This window comes from Calliphora vicina, chromosome 1, assembly GCF_958450345.1.
Source record: "Calliphora vicina chromosome 1, idCalVici1.1, whole genome shotgun sequence".
Classification (NCBI taxonomy): domain Eukaryota; kingdom Metazoa; phylum Arthropoda; class Insecta; order Diptera; family Calliphoridae; genus Calliphora; species Calliphora vicina.
This window is the reverse complement of record NC_088780.1, coordinates 34,307,922-34,323,395: the sequence shown is the minus strand read 5'-3', so window position 1 is coordinate 34,323,395 and position 15,474 is coordinate 34,307,922. Positions and strand designations below refer to the sequence as shown.

Genomic DNA, 15,474 nt, shown 5'->3' with positions numbered 1-15,474 from the left:
TGTAAATGAAGGTCTTAAACTAAAAACAAAAAACTTGCTTTTAGAATAAACTTTAGCCGTAAACTCATTCCCGCTAACGTTTCAATATTTTTCGTTTACACAATATTTATACCCTACACCACCATAGTGGGGGGTATAATGCGTTTGTGCAGATGTTTGTAACGCACAAAAATATTAGTCTAACATCCACCTTAAAGTGTAACGATCGACTTAGAATCACTTTCTGAGAAGATTAAACGATGTCCGTCCGTCCGTCTGGTCGGCTGGCTGGCTGTCCATGTACACTTTGTGCGCAGAGTACAGGTCGCAATTTTGAATATATTTCGATGAAATTTGGTACATATTATTTTTACGGCTCAAGGACCAAGCCTATTGAAACTGGCTGAAATCGGTCCATTATTTCACCTAGCCCCCATACAAATGTCCCTCCGAAATTTAACTTTATCGGTCATATATGTTTAATTTATATTTGTATCTCCACAAATTCCGCTCCAAATACGTTTTATATAGACAAAATTCATGTCACTAAATTTTGTTACGATCGGACCATAATTAGTCATAGCTCCCATATAGAACCGCTTCCGAATTTGGTATACACACAAAATTCAACATAGTTAACTTTCATATAGGCATAAATCACACGACCTAATTTCATGGTGATCGGTCCATAATTGGTCATAGCCCCCATATAAGGCCCACTTCCGAAAATCACTCAAAAATATAAATTATTGAAATTTTAAAAGAAAAATGTTTTTGCTCTTTTACTTAGTGTAGGGTATTATATGGTCGGGCTTGACCGACCATACTTCCTTACTTGGTTTGTTTAAATAACTTGCAAACACGATACATATCTCAATATATCCTCACGGTTGCTATTTAAAATCGAGAAAATCTATCCACAAGTGGCTGAGATTTAATTAAGAAAAACACGACAACCTTGATTTTTCATCTATTTTTGATCTATATCTGGATTACTAAGTCATTAATATAGCCAGTATGGATATATAATGACAGATATTTCAGAGAACTTTTCAATGATGTAAGTCGGACCTACAATGGGTAAAAATCGGGAAAAAGTTTTGTTGCCATACAATTTTTTCAACAAATACGTTTTAAATTACAAAAAAATTTAAATACTTTTACCCAAAAATACTGTTACGTTTTAACCTTTTCAAAACGTTTGGTTTATTTCCTTTAAATAAACCGGATACTTTTGATTGCAAATAAAAGCCATTTAGTAGTTTTAAAATTGTAACAACTCTTTATTTATTTAAAATGTACAACAGAATTAAATAGTCACTCAATGTTTTTTTTATACACGTTTATAAATTCTCAGAAATACAGACACTTTATAATGTATACGAATTCACTTGAAAAATACAGCACACTTTAAGGCACTCAGTTGATGTATATTCAAATAGCGTCTCTGATAAACTGACTCACGACTGCAACCTCTGCCACTATTTATAACACTGCCATCTGCACTCTAGATTGCTCTTTAACTGTCAAAGTTCGAATATTCTAGATCATACGTTATCTGTGGTGTACTTTCTACAATGTTCTTTAATTGAATATTCGAATTCAAACAGCGTTGCCAACTTACGATCAATGGTCAACTGAAAGCTTTTATTTAATAATGCCCACAGATATGTTACAGTTTTGCACTGTTATTTGAAAGCATTATGCTACTTTTAAATCAGCCCTTAAAATTGTTATATTTGAATTCAAGTACAATTTCGTAACAATACATTTTCTATACCCTTCACCTTCGTGAGAAGGGAATATATAAGTTTGCCATTCCGTTTGTAATTTCCACAATATAATTTTCTGACCCTATAAAGTATATATATTCTGGATCCTTATAGATAGCGGATTAAGCCATATCCTTCTGTCTGTCTGTTGAAATCAACTTTCCGAAGGCCCCAAATAATTTACATACACGATTCAGTAGCTATTTAAAATCGGTCCACAATGGGTGAGATATAAGGTGAAAAAGGGACAACTTCGATTTTTGACCTATTTCTGGATTACTAAAGTTAGGGTCACACATGGCAAATATTTGACCAAAAAGACGTAACGACTAAATAAATTATATTTGAACTCTTTTATTTATTTCAAAAACTCCTTTTACTTACGCCTATTCAAAACAAAAAAAAATGTTTTATTTGATGCTGTTTGATCTTACAAAACACTTGTAAGAGTAAACACGTCAAACAAATTTGTGCTAATAAAAGTGGTTACGCTTTTGTGAGTAAATATTTGCCATGTGTGACCCTAGCTTAAGTCATTAATATAGAGAATATGGATATCTAATGATAGATATTTCAAAGAACTTTTCAACGACGTATATAAGACCATAGTAAGTTCGACCTACAATGGGTCAAAATTGGAAAAAATATTTTTTAACCCGAATTTTTTTTTTCACCTAAACTTTTTTTTCGCTAAATATTAAAAAAAAAATTTTTAAATTTAAAAAAAAAAAATAAAAACTTTAAAAAAACAATTCGAAAAAATTTGTTTTCCAAAAAATTAAAGAAGCAACTTTGGAAAAAAAAAAAAAATAAAGTATATTTTTTTGGTGAAGGGTATATAAGATTCGGCTCTCTTACTTGTTTTAAGTATAATTGGGTTAAGATTATAAGATCGGCACATCCGAATATATCTCTCTTACTTGTTTTTCTTTTATTTTACTAGAAATTTATTCGAATAAAGCTATTATGTCTCTCTTTTTGGTCGTTTTAGTTTATATGCTTCAAATCAATTTTATTTTTAGTCATATTTTTCTTAACTCTGTCTGTAAGTTTGCATGTGCTTTGTACTTTAATTTCATCTCATGGCTCAAGTTTGGTTTTAATTTTTTTTCCTTTTAGGTTTTCTGTTACTTCTTGGCATGCTCAAGATTTTAACGATCCATATAATTGAAACTAATCTAGGACAAGCACAATAAATAATTATCACGTAATAGTTACTGAAGATTTAGAGAACTTTTGTTTTGTTAATTTGAGAAAATTGTAAGACATATTTATGTCCCAGCAGTTCTGGTTGACTGTCCCGAACTAGTGATTTTCTATCATTTATGGCTAGCACTACATAGATTATAAAAATACTGACTGATAGCTGGTCGAAAGTAGTCAACCTAGCCAGATACCAGCTGCAAAGAGTACAGCATTTTGTTCTCAGTAGATAAGACATTAACAGGGAATGAGTCCATAGTGGATATTTTGGAAACAAATCTGACATATCTAACTAGCTGATCCGATCTACTAGCCGTAGAGGAGTATCAAGTTTACAAGTCTCAAAGAAGGGCACCTCATACATGCATCCCAAACATTATCCAAAATTAAAGATTTTATTTAATATACTCTTAAATCCCTTGACTAGGACTATAAAATCGGACACAATATATGATCAATTCCAATAAATTGATTTGTGTTTTTGTTAAATAATAAAAAAATAATATATAGAAAAAGTTTTATAGCAATATCTTTACTGAGTCCAAAAATAAACAATTTTGAATATGAAAATTGAGAAAATATTGAATTTTGTACCAACGAACCGTCAAATGCGGGAAGTTTCGCTTTACTTCTTTAATTTGAAGTATACGTTTGCTAAACAAAACTTATGGTGAATGTATTCCATCGGTTTCAACGTGCGATAGATGGTTTGTTCGGTTCAGACCTGGTGATTCTGACACAAGAGATCTTTGACGCCCAGGTCAGCCAAAAAAAGTTTGAAGACCAAGAATTGGACGCATTACTCAATGAATATTCTTGTAAAACTAAACAAGAGCTTGCAAAATTATTGAGAACTACTCAATCAACAATTTCAAAAAGTTTGCGAGCAGCAACATTCATCCAACAGCAGCGAAATTGGGTACCATACGAATTGAAGCCGAGAGATCTTGAAAGACGATTTTGAATGGCCGAAGTGTTGCTTGGATGCTATAAAAGAAAGTCATTACTTGTGATGAAAAATGGATCGAAACCAAAGCCAAAAATCCATAGCGCTAAGGTAATTCTATGTATTTGAAGCGAGCATTGGCCGAAAAACGCCCAGAATATGCGGCCGGACATGAAACCGTAATATTCCATCATGACAACGCTCGGCCACATGTTGCAATACCTGTTAAAAAGTATTTAGAATGAAGTGGTTTGGAAGTTTTGCCTCACCCGCCTTATAGTCCAGACTTTTCCCCGACCATCTACTATTTGTTTCGATCGATGCGGAATGCTCCATCTGAGATACGTTTCACTTTGGAACAAAGTATCAGCTATTGGCTTGATTCGTACTTGGCCTCATAAGATGAGCAGTTCTTTTGGGCTCGGAATCAATATGTTGCCAGAAAGATGGGCCATGTTATTTCGATATTGGAATTATTTTATTATTTTTCGATACGATAACTCGTTCTATCACGAATTCAGTTATTTGGACCAGTAGTTTAGAAGTTTCAGATTTATTACCACTTTTTTGCGTTTGATACCACTGTGGGCCGTCACGATAAATTCATTCATTATTTAACATCTAAATTGAGTTGACTTCTGTTTACCAATATTCTCACTGATGCTGTTAATTAAATACAAACTTTATTGAACTAACAACTCTTCATCGCCGCATGAAAACCATAAAATGACATCATTACAAAAAAATAACTGATAAAATGAATTTGACTACTGTTGACTCAAATTCAGTGAAATCTTTGAACCATTAAATCAATTTTAAAATGCTATAAGTTTTCTATAATTTTAAATACCTTTTAAATATTTGTACATTCAACTGATTTTGTAATCGTCGGCTTGTTCATGCGTTCGCTCATACGCTTGCCGCCACCTGTCCCTATTAGTGTGTTGATACTCAACACACGAATATTAGAGAATAGTAGAGAATTGAACAGGCATGTGCGAATCTTTCATAAATTATTAATTTTGAGTTGGGTCAGTTTTGCAAGAAATTAGTTAAATTTTGACACATGAGTTTATCCAACTGGAATCAATGTTTATACAACATTATAATGTTTTTTTTCACTTAAATATTTGTGGTTATTTTGGGGCTTTAAAATGAAAAGTTTAAGTTACGCTTAGGAATGATCACGGATATACAACCACAATCACGATCATCATGCCAAACTTGTTGCCAATATTTTTTTAGTATATAAATTGTTTAAGGTAAATAAATACATACATTGACTAGAGGCGAGAGTTTGTTTGGCTTTATTATATTTTCTAACATACACTATGTATTGTTAAAATATTCCTATGTAGAGAACAGCACTACACACAGAGAAAGCATTTTTTTTTAGAAAGAAATAATTCATTTCTAAACGGCTGGTTTTACTTGTTGTTGCATAAAATATTAAGAAAATTTATAAAAAATTTTAGTATGAACAAGTATATTCGGCTGTGCCGAATCTTATATACCCTTCACCAAATTATACTTCAAAATTTTAAATATTTTTAGGTAAACAAAATTTTATTTTTTTTCCAGTTGTATTTTTCATTTTTTGGAAAAAATTTTTTTTCGATTATTTTAAATTTTTTTTTTAAAATTTAAAAATTTTTTTTTTTTAAATTTAAAAATTTTCTTTTTTTAAATTTTAAAATTTTTTTTTTGGTTTTTTAAATTTTTTTTGTGAAAAAAAAAATTCGGGTTAAATTTAAAAATTTTCTTTTTTTAAATTTTAAAATTTTTTTTTTGGTTTTTTAAATTTTTTTTGTGAAAAAAAAAATTCGGGTTAAATTTTTTTTTTTTTCGATTTTGACCCATTGTAGGTCCAACTTACTATGGTCTTATATACGTCGTTGCAAATGTCTTTGAAATATCTATCATTAGATATCCATATTGTCTATATTAATGTCGTAGTAATCCAGATATAGGTCAAAAATAGGTCAAAAATCGAGGTTGTCTTGGTTTTTTCCTCATATCTCAGCCATTTGTTGACCGATTTTAAATAGCAAAATTCTCGAAAGCATGTCTGACAGAATTATTGAAGATTTGGATCCCGAAGATATCTGGGGTCTTCAGAAAATTGATAATATTTGCAATCCTATTAAAATTTTGATATAAATTTTAGTTTTAGAAACTCAATGAATATGTAATAAAATCTTTATTTATTAGCGAAACTCAATGAAATTTTCAAAATTTTTTAAGTTTCTCATTCTAAATAACAAGGTGTAAAAAAACTTTTCAAAAGGTCAAAGAGAATCCCGCAATTCCTAAAAATTGGAGCGAAAATCTCAAAAATTGTATTTTTTACAATTTTGTCATACATAGGGTCCACATTTCCTTCAGAGCTGGAAAAGTACTTTGGGGACAATTTCCGTTTTTTGATCCTTGTTTTGAGATTTTAGAACATTTGGCCCAAATTTAAAATTTTAATAAAAAATAGGTCAAATTCCGAAGAGAGTAGGGGCGACATATTGAAAAGATGGGACATATTTTTCATACCAAAATGTTCTCTGTAAAGATACCTTACAGAAAAATATAAAACTGTTATATACTCTTGAAGAAAGTTAATTTTTAATAAAAAAAAGAATTAAGTCACCTCTTCGCCCAAAAAAATCAAAAAGCAACGATTTTTGGAATATTTAAATTGCGCTAAAGAGCGCTTCCCAAAAATATCTATAAAATTTTTGAAATCGGATGGGAAAAAAAAATGTATCGTTTTTAAAAATTGTACATTACGCCGGGTCGATTTGTATGGACGATCAAAAAGTAAAAAAAATCGTATAGCAGAAACCCAATCTACGGAAAATTCTAAGAAAGTTTCCCCAAGAAACCATAGGTCTAAAATCAAATCCTATCCAATAAAAAAAAACTATTAAAAAAAATACATGTAGAGTAAGGTGGACCTTCAATGTATGGCAAAATTGAAAACTCATCTGTTTCAAAAACGAAGGGCAGTTTTGTGTTAGGTTAGTACAAAAAAAATTTTGACAAAAGTTTGAGCTCGATCGGTTAAAAATTGGCGTGCCGCACGAGGGTTAAAGTTTGTGAGAACATGTACTGGGGGAAAAAATGCAATTTTTTCAGTTTTTTTAAAAAATTTGCCATTAAATAATTACTTTTGTCGTTGTAATGAGATATAAAAGACAAAAATTGGTTAAAAAATTTTGAAGTTATTAAAAATTTGCCTGATCATTAACGTGTCTCAGGCAACTAGAACAAGAAATGTATGAACAAAATTAACATATTTTGAGAAATATTAAAACAAAAGCACATTTTTACTTAAAATATATCCGCATTTAATTGTATATGAGTTCTTGGCTTCGTAGGATACAGCTAACCTACTCGCAGGTATGACCAAACAAATTTAATTTTTTAACGGCAGTTTCAAAACTCCATTTTCAAATTTTTAAAAATTTTATTAACAAATTTCAGAATTTTTTGATCAGCACACAGGGATTTATTAAGAATATAATGGGGAATAAAAATATGCAAAAATTATGTCCATACCGCCTACAGTTTTTCCGTACCTGCGGTTTAAATTTTGCGATTTTCGGGAAAAACTATTTTTTTGGCCATATTTTGGCGAATGATACGAGCTTCCTTACTGAATATATTGCAAATATGATTTCACCAGTCGATTGTGCATCAAAAATTAATACAATTGATGTTTTTTGAATCCTTAAAATAATTCCAAAAACCCACAACAGGGGCGCAAATTTCATAAACAAAATAAAAAATGTATTTTATATTTTTTAAATATACACGATGAAATTTAAAGCTTATCAAAATGGAATCAATATTTCCTTTCTATTACAACCCGTTAAAAAGTTATGTGGCTTTAAATATGTTTTGTTAAGAAAAGCTAACAAACAAATTTCTAAACTTTTTTTTTACCAAATATTATTTTCTGGTTAAATAAATAACTTTGAAGCCACATAACTTTTTAATGGTTAGTGATAGAAAGGAAATATTGGTGCCGTTTTGCTAAGCTTAAAATGGCTTTTCATCATGCTGGAGAATTTATACGGCCCATTTTAATAGCTTAAGTTCGAATACTCCTTGTCAAACTTTATTCCAATCGGACCCGACGTTTCAGATTTGTTTCCAAAAAATTTCAGTTCTGTCCCACTGTGCAGTGTTAAGGAAATATAAAGTGTCAGTATATTAGCATTTTAACGCATTACTTTGTTATGATTGTTTTGCTAGAGGGATTGAGAACATTTCAAAATATATATTCAAATCATTGGTAGAGCTACTTCGTAGCGTTTTGAGCACTTTCTCAATTAAATGTATTAAGAGTTTCATATTCTCCTTCCATATGTAGATTATAAGATTAAAACTCTTTTCTGGATTCATTATTTTACTTTTCTAAGATAGATTGTAAATAATTTTAGAGCTTAATACAATATGAGCTTAATTCACTGAAATCTTAATTCGAGATTAAAAAAAATACCATAAATTTATTCCAAACAAAACAAATTCACTAGCTATATTCAAAGGATTTTATTTAAATAGATTAGAGTGATTTTCAGAAGTGGGCCTTATATGGGGGCTATGACCAATTATGGACCGATCACCATGAAATTAGGTCGTGTGATTTATGTCTATATTAAAGTTAAATATGTTGAATTTTGTGTGTATACCAACATTTTTAAGCGATTTATGCACATTAAAGTGATTTTCGGAAGCGGGTCTTTATGGGAGCTATGACTAATTATGGACCGATCGTAATAAAATTTGGTGACATGAATTTTGTATATGGGGCATTTCACGTCAAGTGAACCAACTTTTGAAATCGATGTCTTCCGATCGCGATGAAATTTGCACCAATGTTAGTTCTATTGGATAGTAATTCGGACACCATTTTTCAACAAGATCGGTCAAGAACTCTCTTAGTTATAGGAGGTCAAAATTTGACATTTTGGCCAAACAGGTGTTTTTTTTATCCATATAACTTATTACCTACTGTTCTTAGCAAAATGTGTCCCAAATAGTTTAGATAGCTATTAATGCAATCTTTCGAAAAAAAAATTAAAAAAATTTAATAAAATATTTTTTATTTTTTTTTTTTAAATCAAAAAAAATATTTTGTAACTCAAGATTTAAAATTTTTGAATTTTTTTGCAAAATCAAAAACTTTGTTGACTTTTTTTTAAAAAAATGGACGCATTTTTTAATTTTTTTTTTTGCTCAGAAGAAAGCTTATGTGTTTTCCTTTAACACCCTTTTTGTCGCTTAGTGGGATGCGAGTGGGATATCTATAAAAAAATGTTTTGTAACTCAAGACATACAATTTTTTACTTTTTTTTGAAAAATCAAAAACCTTTTCGACTTTTTTTTCCAAAATGGACTCTTTTTTTATTAATTTTTTTTTCTCAAAAGAAAGCTTAGGTCTTTTCCTTTAAAACCTTTTTGGTCGCTTAGTGGGATGCGAGTGGGATATCTATCAAAATAAATGTTTTTTAACTCAAGACAAAGGTTTTTAAATTTGCACTATTTTAATTTTTTTCATATTTGTGTGTAAACCTTAAAAATTAAACTTACGCAGAGAAACTAGACACATTAGCCTTTCCGATGGTATGATACTGTAATACCCATAATATGTTAACCTCAGGAATAAAAATCACTTTTTTTCTATGGAAATGTTGAATAATTTAATTTTGTTATTTATTTGTAATAATAATTAATTTAATATATAATAATAATAATAATAATAAAAAGATGAATAATTTAGTAAAATTTTATCTTAATCACAATAGATCAATTTATATAATAACTATTTTTACACTTAATTTATGAAGTTTTTAAATTTTCAAATATCCATACTTTTATCCTTCTTATTTGTCACCTTTATTAGCTGCTTTTTTTTTTGTCAATCCTTTCTTGGCGTTATTAGATTCAGCTACTGATTTCGCTGCTGGCTTCTTTTTTGGCTTTGGAAAGAAATCGCATTGAGTAGATGCAGAAAACTTTTTTAATTTGAGTCTTCCATCGACAAGCGGTATGAAAGCATGGTATTGAGCAGTGCCATCGATTGTTACCGCAGCATCGAATCTGCTCTTTAGTGTTTTCAATGTTTCCTCATGATCCTCTTTGCTACTAAAAACTATTTTAGTTTCTTTACAATGGAATAAAGCAGTCGCATCTAAGATGCGATCTTGATGAGAGCACTGGAGGCTATACTTCGCTGCATTTCTTTTGAGGTTTGCTCCAATACCATCACATGCTCCTTTACCATGAGCAGTAGGATGAAAATGCCACTCAGCTGGCATTCCAAAATCTTTTTCATGAGCTGTAAGATTTGCGAAGCTACTTTTGTTTTTAAAATGTTGACGAGCTCCGTCCGAAACGTAGTATACCTTTTCTACTGTAAATTTTGATTTTAGATAATTTAGTATTATCTTCTGGTACTCATAAACTGCAACGGTGTCATGTTTTAAATCGTCGGATATGATTGCCATACTTTTGTGTTCCAGGTTTTCTTCTTTCATGTAGTAAATAACTACTGTGAATATAGTTGCTTGGTCGTTATTGAAGTGGAATGCTTGTATGGAATCCTGAAGAACATATTTATAGTTCTCTGCGAAATCAAATGAAATAATGAATTCACCAGACTTCAAATGTGTTTTCAAGTCCTTGAAGAATGACCACTGCTCTTTGACTAAAAAGTCATGAGTTCTCAAATTTAGCAATCCTCTACACAGTTCTTCCACAAAATCATCCACATTTAAAATTATGGTTTTCAGTGTGCATCTTTCAGTCTGAAGCCAAGATTCAAATTTTAACTCCTCAATACATTCTCGATCAAAAGAGTTGATTAAATTTTCTTTGATGGATGTGGTTTCCGGGCAATTCGAACATTCACCAAAGTGGCAAGAAGTTGTAGCATTAGGGCACATAGTCAATTTAAGGCAATCGCGGTAATGGTGTAAATCTTCTGATGAATCATCTTTTAAGTAATTTAAGTTGATTTCCTTCAACATCAATTTAACATTTTCATGGTAAATACAAACACATACTGTGTGAGTTCCGCTGCTTCCTGCCAAAACGCAATGTTTTGGCCTCAGTTGTGTAAATTTTGTGAATCCAATTTTGACATCCTCGTATTCAGATTGAAATGTTGCGAATAATTCATTTAGGTTACAGAGAACCATTCTCTTCTGCATTTGAACTTTCTTGCCATCGATTTTCACAAATTTTCAATCGTTTTGACAGCGTAGGGAATTTTTTTAATAAGCCGTCGGAAATATTTCGCATATCTGATGATCTGTGCTTCATTTTGTTAAAGGGATTAAAACAAAAAGACGAATAAATTTCATTTTCAACCTTAGCCTTTTAATAGCGGTCGGCCTCATATTGCACCCCTCCAGTGGCTATTATCGGTCAGTTGTTGTGGTTTTTATTTTTAAGCTTTTCGAAACACTTACAAATATGAAAAAAATCAATTTAAAAACATTTGTCTTGAGTTACAAAACATTTATTTTGATGGATATCCCACTCGCATCCCACTAAGCGACCAAAAAGGTTTTAAAGGAAAAGACCTAAGCTTTCTTTTGAGAAAAAAAAATTAATAAAAAAAGAGTCCATTTTGGAAAAAAAAAAGTCAAAAAGGTTTTTGATTTTTCAAAAAAAAAGTAAAAAATTTTATGTCTTGAGTTACAAAACATTTTTTTTATAGATATCCCACTCGCATCCCACTAAGCGACAAAAAGAGTGTTAAAGGAAAACACATAAGCTTTCTTCTGAGCAAAAAAAAAAATAAAAAAATGGGTCCATTTTTTTAAAAAAAGTCAACAAAGTTTTTGATTTTGCAAAAAAATTCAAAAATTTTAAATCTTGAGTTACAAAATATTTTTTTTGATAGATATCCCACTCGCATCCCACTAAGCGACCATATAGGTCGCTTAGGAAAAGACCTAAGCTTTCTTAAAAAAAATAAAAAAAAAATAAAAAGGGCCCATTTTGAAAAAAAAAGTCAAAAATATTTTAGATTTAAAAAAAAAAAAATCAAAAATATTTTATTAAATTTTTTTAATTTTTTTTTCGAAAGATTGCATAAATAGCTATCTAAACTATTTGGGATACATTTTGCTAAGAACAATAGGTAATAAGTTATATGGATAAAAAAAACACCTGTTTGGCCAAAATGTCAAATTTTGACCTCCTATAACTCAGAGAGTTCTTGACCGATCTTGTTGAAAAATGGTGTCCGAATTACTATCCAATAGAACTAACATTGGTGCAAATTTCATCGCGATCGGTAGACATCGATTTCAAAAATTGGTGCACTTGTCGTGAAATGCCCCATATATAAAACTTATTTGGAGCGCAATTTGTGGAGACACATTTATAAATTAAACATTTATGACCGATAAAATCCAATTTCGGAAGGATATTTGTATGGGGGCTAGGTGAAATAATGGACCGATTTCAGTCCGTCCGTTCGTCTGGTTGGCGGGCTGGCTCGCTGTCCATGTAAACCTTGTGCGCAGAGTACAAGTCGTAATTTTGAAGATATTTCGATGAAATTTGGTACATATTATTTTTTCGGCTCAAGGACCAAGCCTATTGAAACTGGCTGAAATCGGTCCATTATTTCACCTAGCCCCCATACAAATGTCCTCCCGAAATTGGACTTTATCGGTCATAAATGTATAATTTATAAATGTATCTCCACAAATTCCGCTCCAAATAAGTTTTATATACACAAAATTCATGTCACCAAATTTTGTTACGATCGGTCCGCTTCCGAAAATCACTTTAACGTGCATAAATCGCTTAAAAATGTTGGTATACACACAAAATTCAACATAGTTATCTTTAATATAGACATAAATCACACGACCTAATTTCATGGTGATCGGTCCATAATTAGTCATTGCTCCCATATAAGGCCAACTTCAGAAAATCACTCAAAAATACAAATTATTGAAATTTTAAAAGAAAAATGTTTTTGCACTTTTACTTAGTGTAGGGTATTATATGGTCGGGCTTGACCGACGATACTTCCTTACTTGTTTTTGTAATGCATTTGAAATAAAGTAAACTTGAATGAACCAACAATGAATTAAATCTATAACGAATTAAATCTCAAAGAAATGAATTCAACACGTTCGGTACTACGAAATCAAGACAACGAATTAAGTTACTCTTGTTAAGATATTATATTTAATTTTATTTTCAAATTTGAATTAAGAATTAATTCTTTCGAACGTTTATTGTTTTTTTTTATAAAACTAATATTTCCTCTTTAGAAATCTTGAATTTATTTGACATTAAAAATGTTCAAATTCCAACATATTTTACTCAATCACAATATGTATTCAAAGTCATTTATTATTATTAAAATTAATTAATTTTAAATGCTTGATTAATTAACCGCTTGGGTTTGAGTTTGAAAATAATTAAAATGCAAATTATTCAAAGATAGAGTTAATAATCTTAGATTACAATGAACAAATACAATAAATAAATTAATATTTATTGATTTTATTGGCAGAATGCTAGTTTTGAAACATTGAAGATGGATTAAATATCATAAAATAAATCCAGCTCAATCAAATTAATGACAGCTATATTTTATTTTCCAACAAATCCCATGAGCACACGCTTGTTATTTACCAAATATTTTCTAATCCCCTGCAAAATTTCTGCCACTAATCGCCTCACAAAATTTCACTTTATCCCATCTATTATTTGTATTTGTAATCTGTTTGTTGCTAGTTTGACGGGATGTGTATCTGTGGCCAGAGTATTTGCCAGCATACAAAATCTATTAACCAAACCAACGGATATGCTTAATAAATTTTTTCCATCAAAATTAGAGATACTCGTACAATAAAAAGTAAAAAAAAACATTGTAAAATATGCATTTTGGTATGAGTCGATTTGTTGTTGTGTTTGTTGTGTATAAAATAGAAAATCTGTGAAAAAATTCGCATATAAATTTTATAATGTTGTTGCTATTTGGTGTGGTGTCGACGTTGTTGTTATTTGTGGGTTTGGTGTTAATAGCTTTTGAAAATTGTTTGTGCATTTTTTCTACATGTTTGCAAATATTTACACAAATCGCACGTCCAATATGTTTAAAAGAATGAATTCTTATGTAAATTATTAAAGGGGGAAACTTAAGTTATTGTTTTGTTCAAAAAACTGTTACGAAATTCTCGCTAATTCTCGCATTCGTAATCGCTTTATCGAGTGCAATCATTATAAATGTCTATACATTTTATTCGTTAACGAATAGGAGAATCTCAAAACAAAAAATTCGCACGTTCGAATAAATATTCTCTCGTTTACGAATGTGAAAATTAGCCCCCTGCTCAAAGTCTGTATTTTCCCGATATTTCTTTCAAATGTTATGTAAGGAAAATTCAAAATTTTGGAGAATCGTTGGAACTAAAGTTAGATGTGGTTTTTTCAGAGGCATCGATTTTTTTTTTAATAATATACACCAAATTCAATGGAATAACCAAAATTATGGCTTTATAAACACAAAAATTTCATGGCATTTAATATTTAAAAATAATTTTGCCATCCTGTCTGTCCAATTTTGCACCACTTTTTCGAACATACCCGGTTTTATTTCGTCAATAGTGCATGCAATTTTGGCTTCTAAATTACCAATCGTTGCTGGTTTATCAACATAGACTAGAGATGTGATGTACCCCCCAAATAGTCCAAAAGTGTTAAATCACTCGAACGAGATAACCAATTCACAGGTTCATTTTTTGAGATAATTCGGTCACCAAACGTTTGGCTCAACAAAGTGATATATGGCAAATGGTTTGCAATGACAAGAGGAATAAAAATTATTTGCAATGACATCACGAATCATTTGTCTGTAGCGTTCGTTGCACTAGTTTCAGATTTAAAGACAAAAAGTGATTTTTTCGGCATGTAATGGGGTCTCATGAGGATTGTGCTCTTTCCAAAAACGGCAATTCTGCTCGTCTACATACCCGTTAAGCCAGAAACGAGCTACACGATTCGTAAACGTTGTTCTGGTTTAAGTCATTCATGGTGATTTGCCAAAGTATAGTGAAAAAAAAGTCAAATACACTTCATTAGTATGACTGTTAGTTTTACAGTTATCCCCAAAAAAAAGTTCAAGACGTCTAAAAAAACACCATTTATATCTTTTGGCTTTAGAAATAAAAAAAAACTCAGTGACATCCGAAATCTTACGTTACTAATCCTTTACCTCTTATAGTTATGCTCAGTTAAAGGTTGAACATTTTTAAATATGCTTTGAAACTAACAAGAGTTTTTTCATTAAATAGATATCTCTAATTACAGTTTCTAACTTACATATAAAACCAATGCTTTTATAAAACTTTTAACTCCTTCAATTCGTCACAGAAACTAAAGAAATTTTATTTTCGTTTTGGGCTGTTTGTTAGGTGCAGCACCTGGCAATCTTGTATTCATTGAAAGTACAATAAACAGCCGAGACGGCTTACAGATTGTGAAGGACAATTTGAAAGTACGTGCTGAACATTTACGTCTTGTAACTGCATGGGTCTTTCAACA

The 15,474-nt window shown here is 30.6% G+C and overlaps 1 protein-coding gene across 1 annotated transcript in view; it reads left to right on the top strand.

The window, feature by feature from the left end:
• Nucleotides 1-15,474, top strand: part of dsx (doublesex) — a 399,595-nt gene that overhangs the window by 232,019 nt on the left and 152,102 nt on the right. The window lies entirely within an intron of this gene.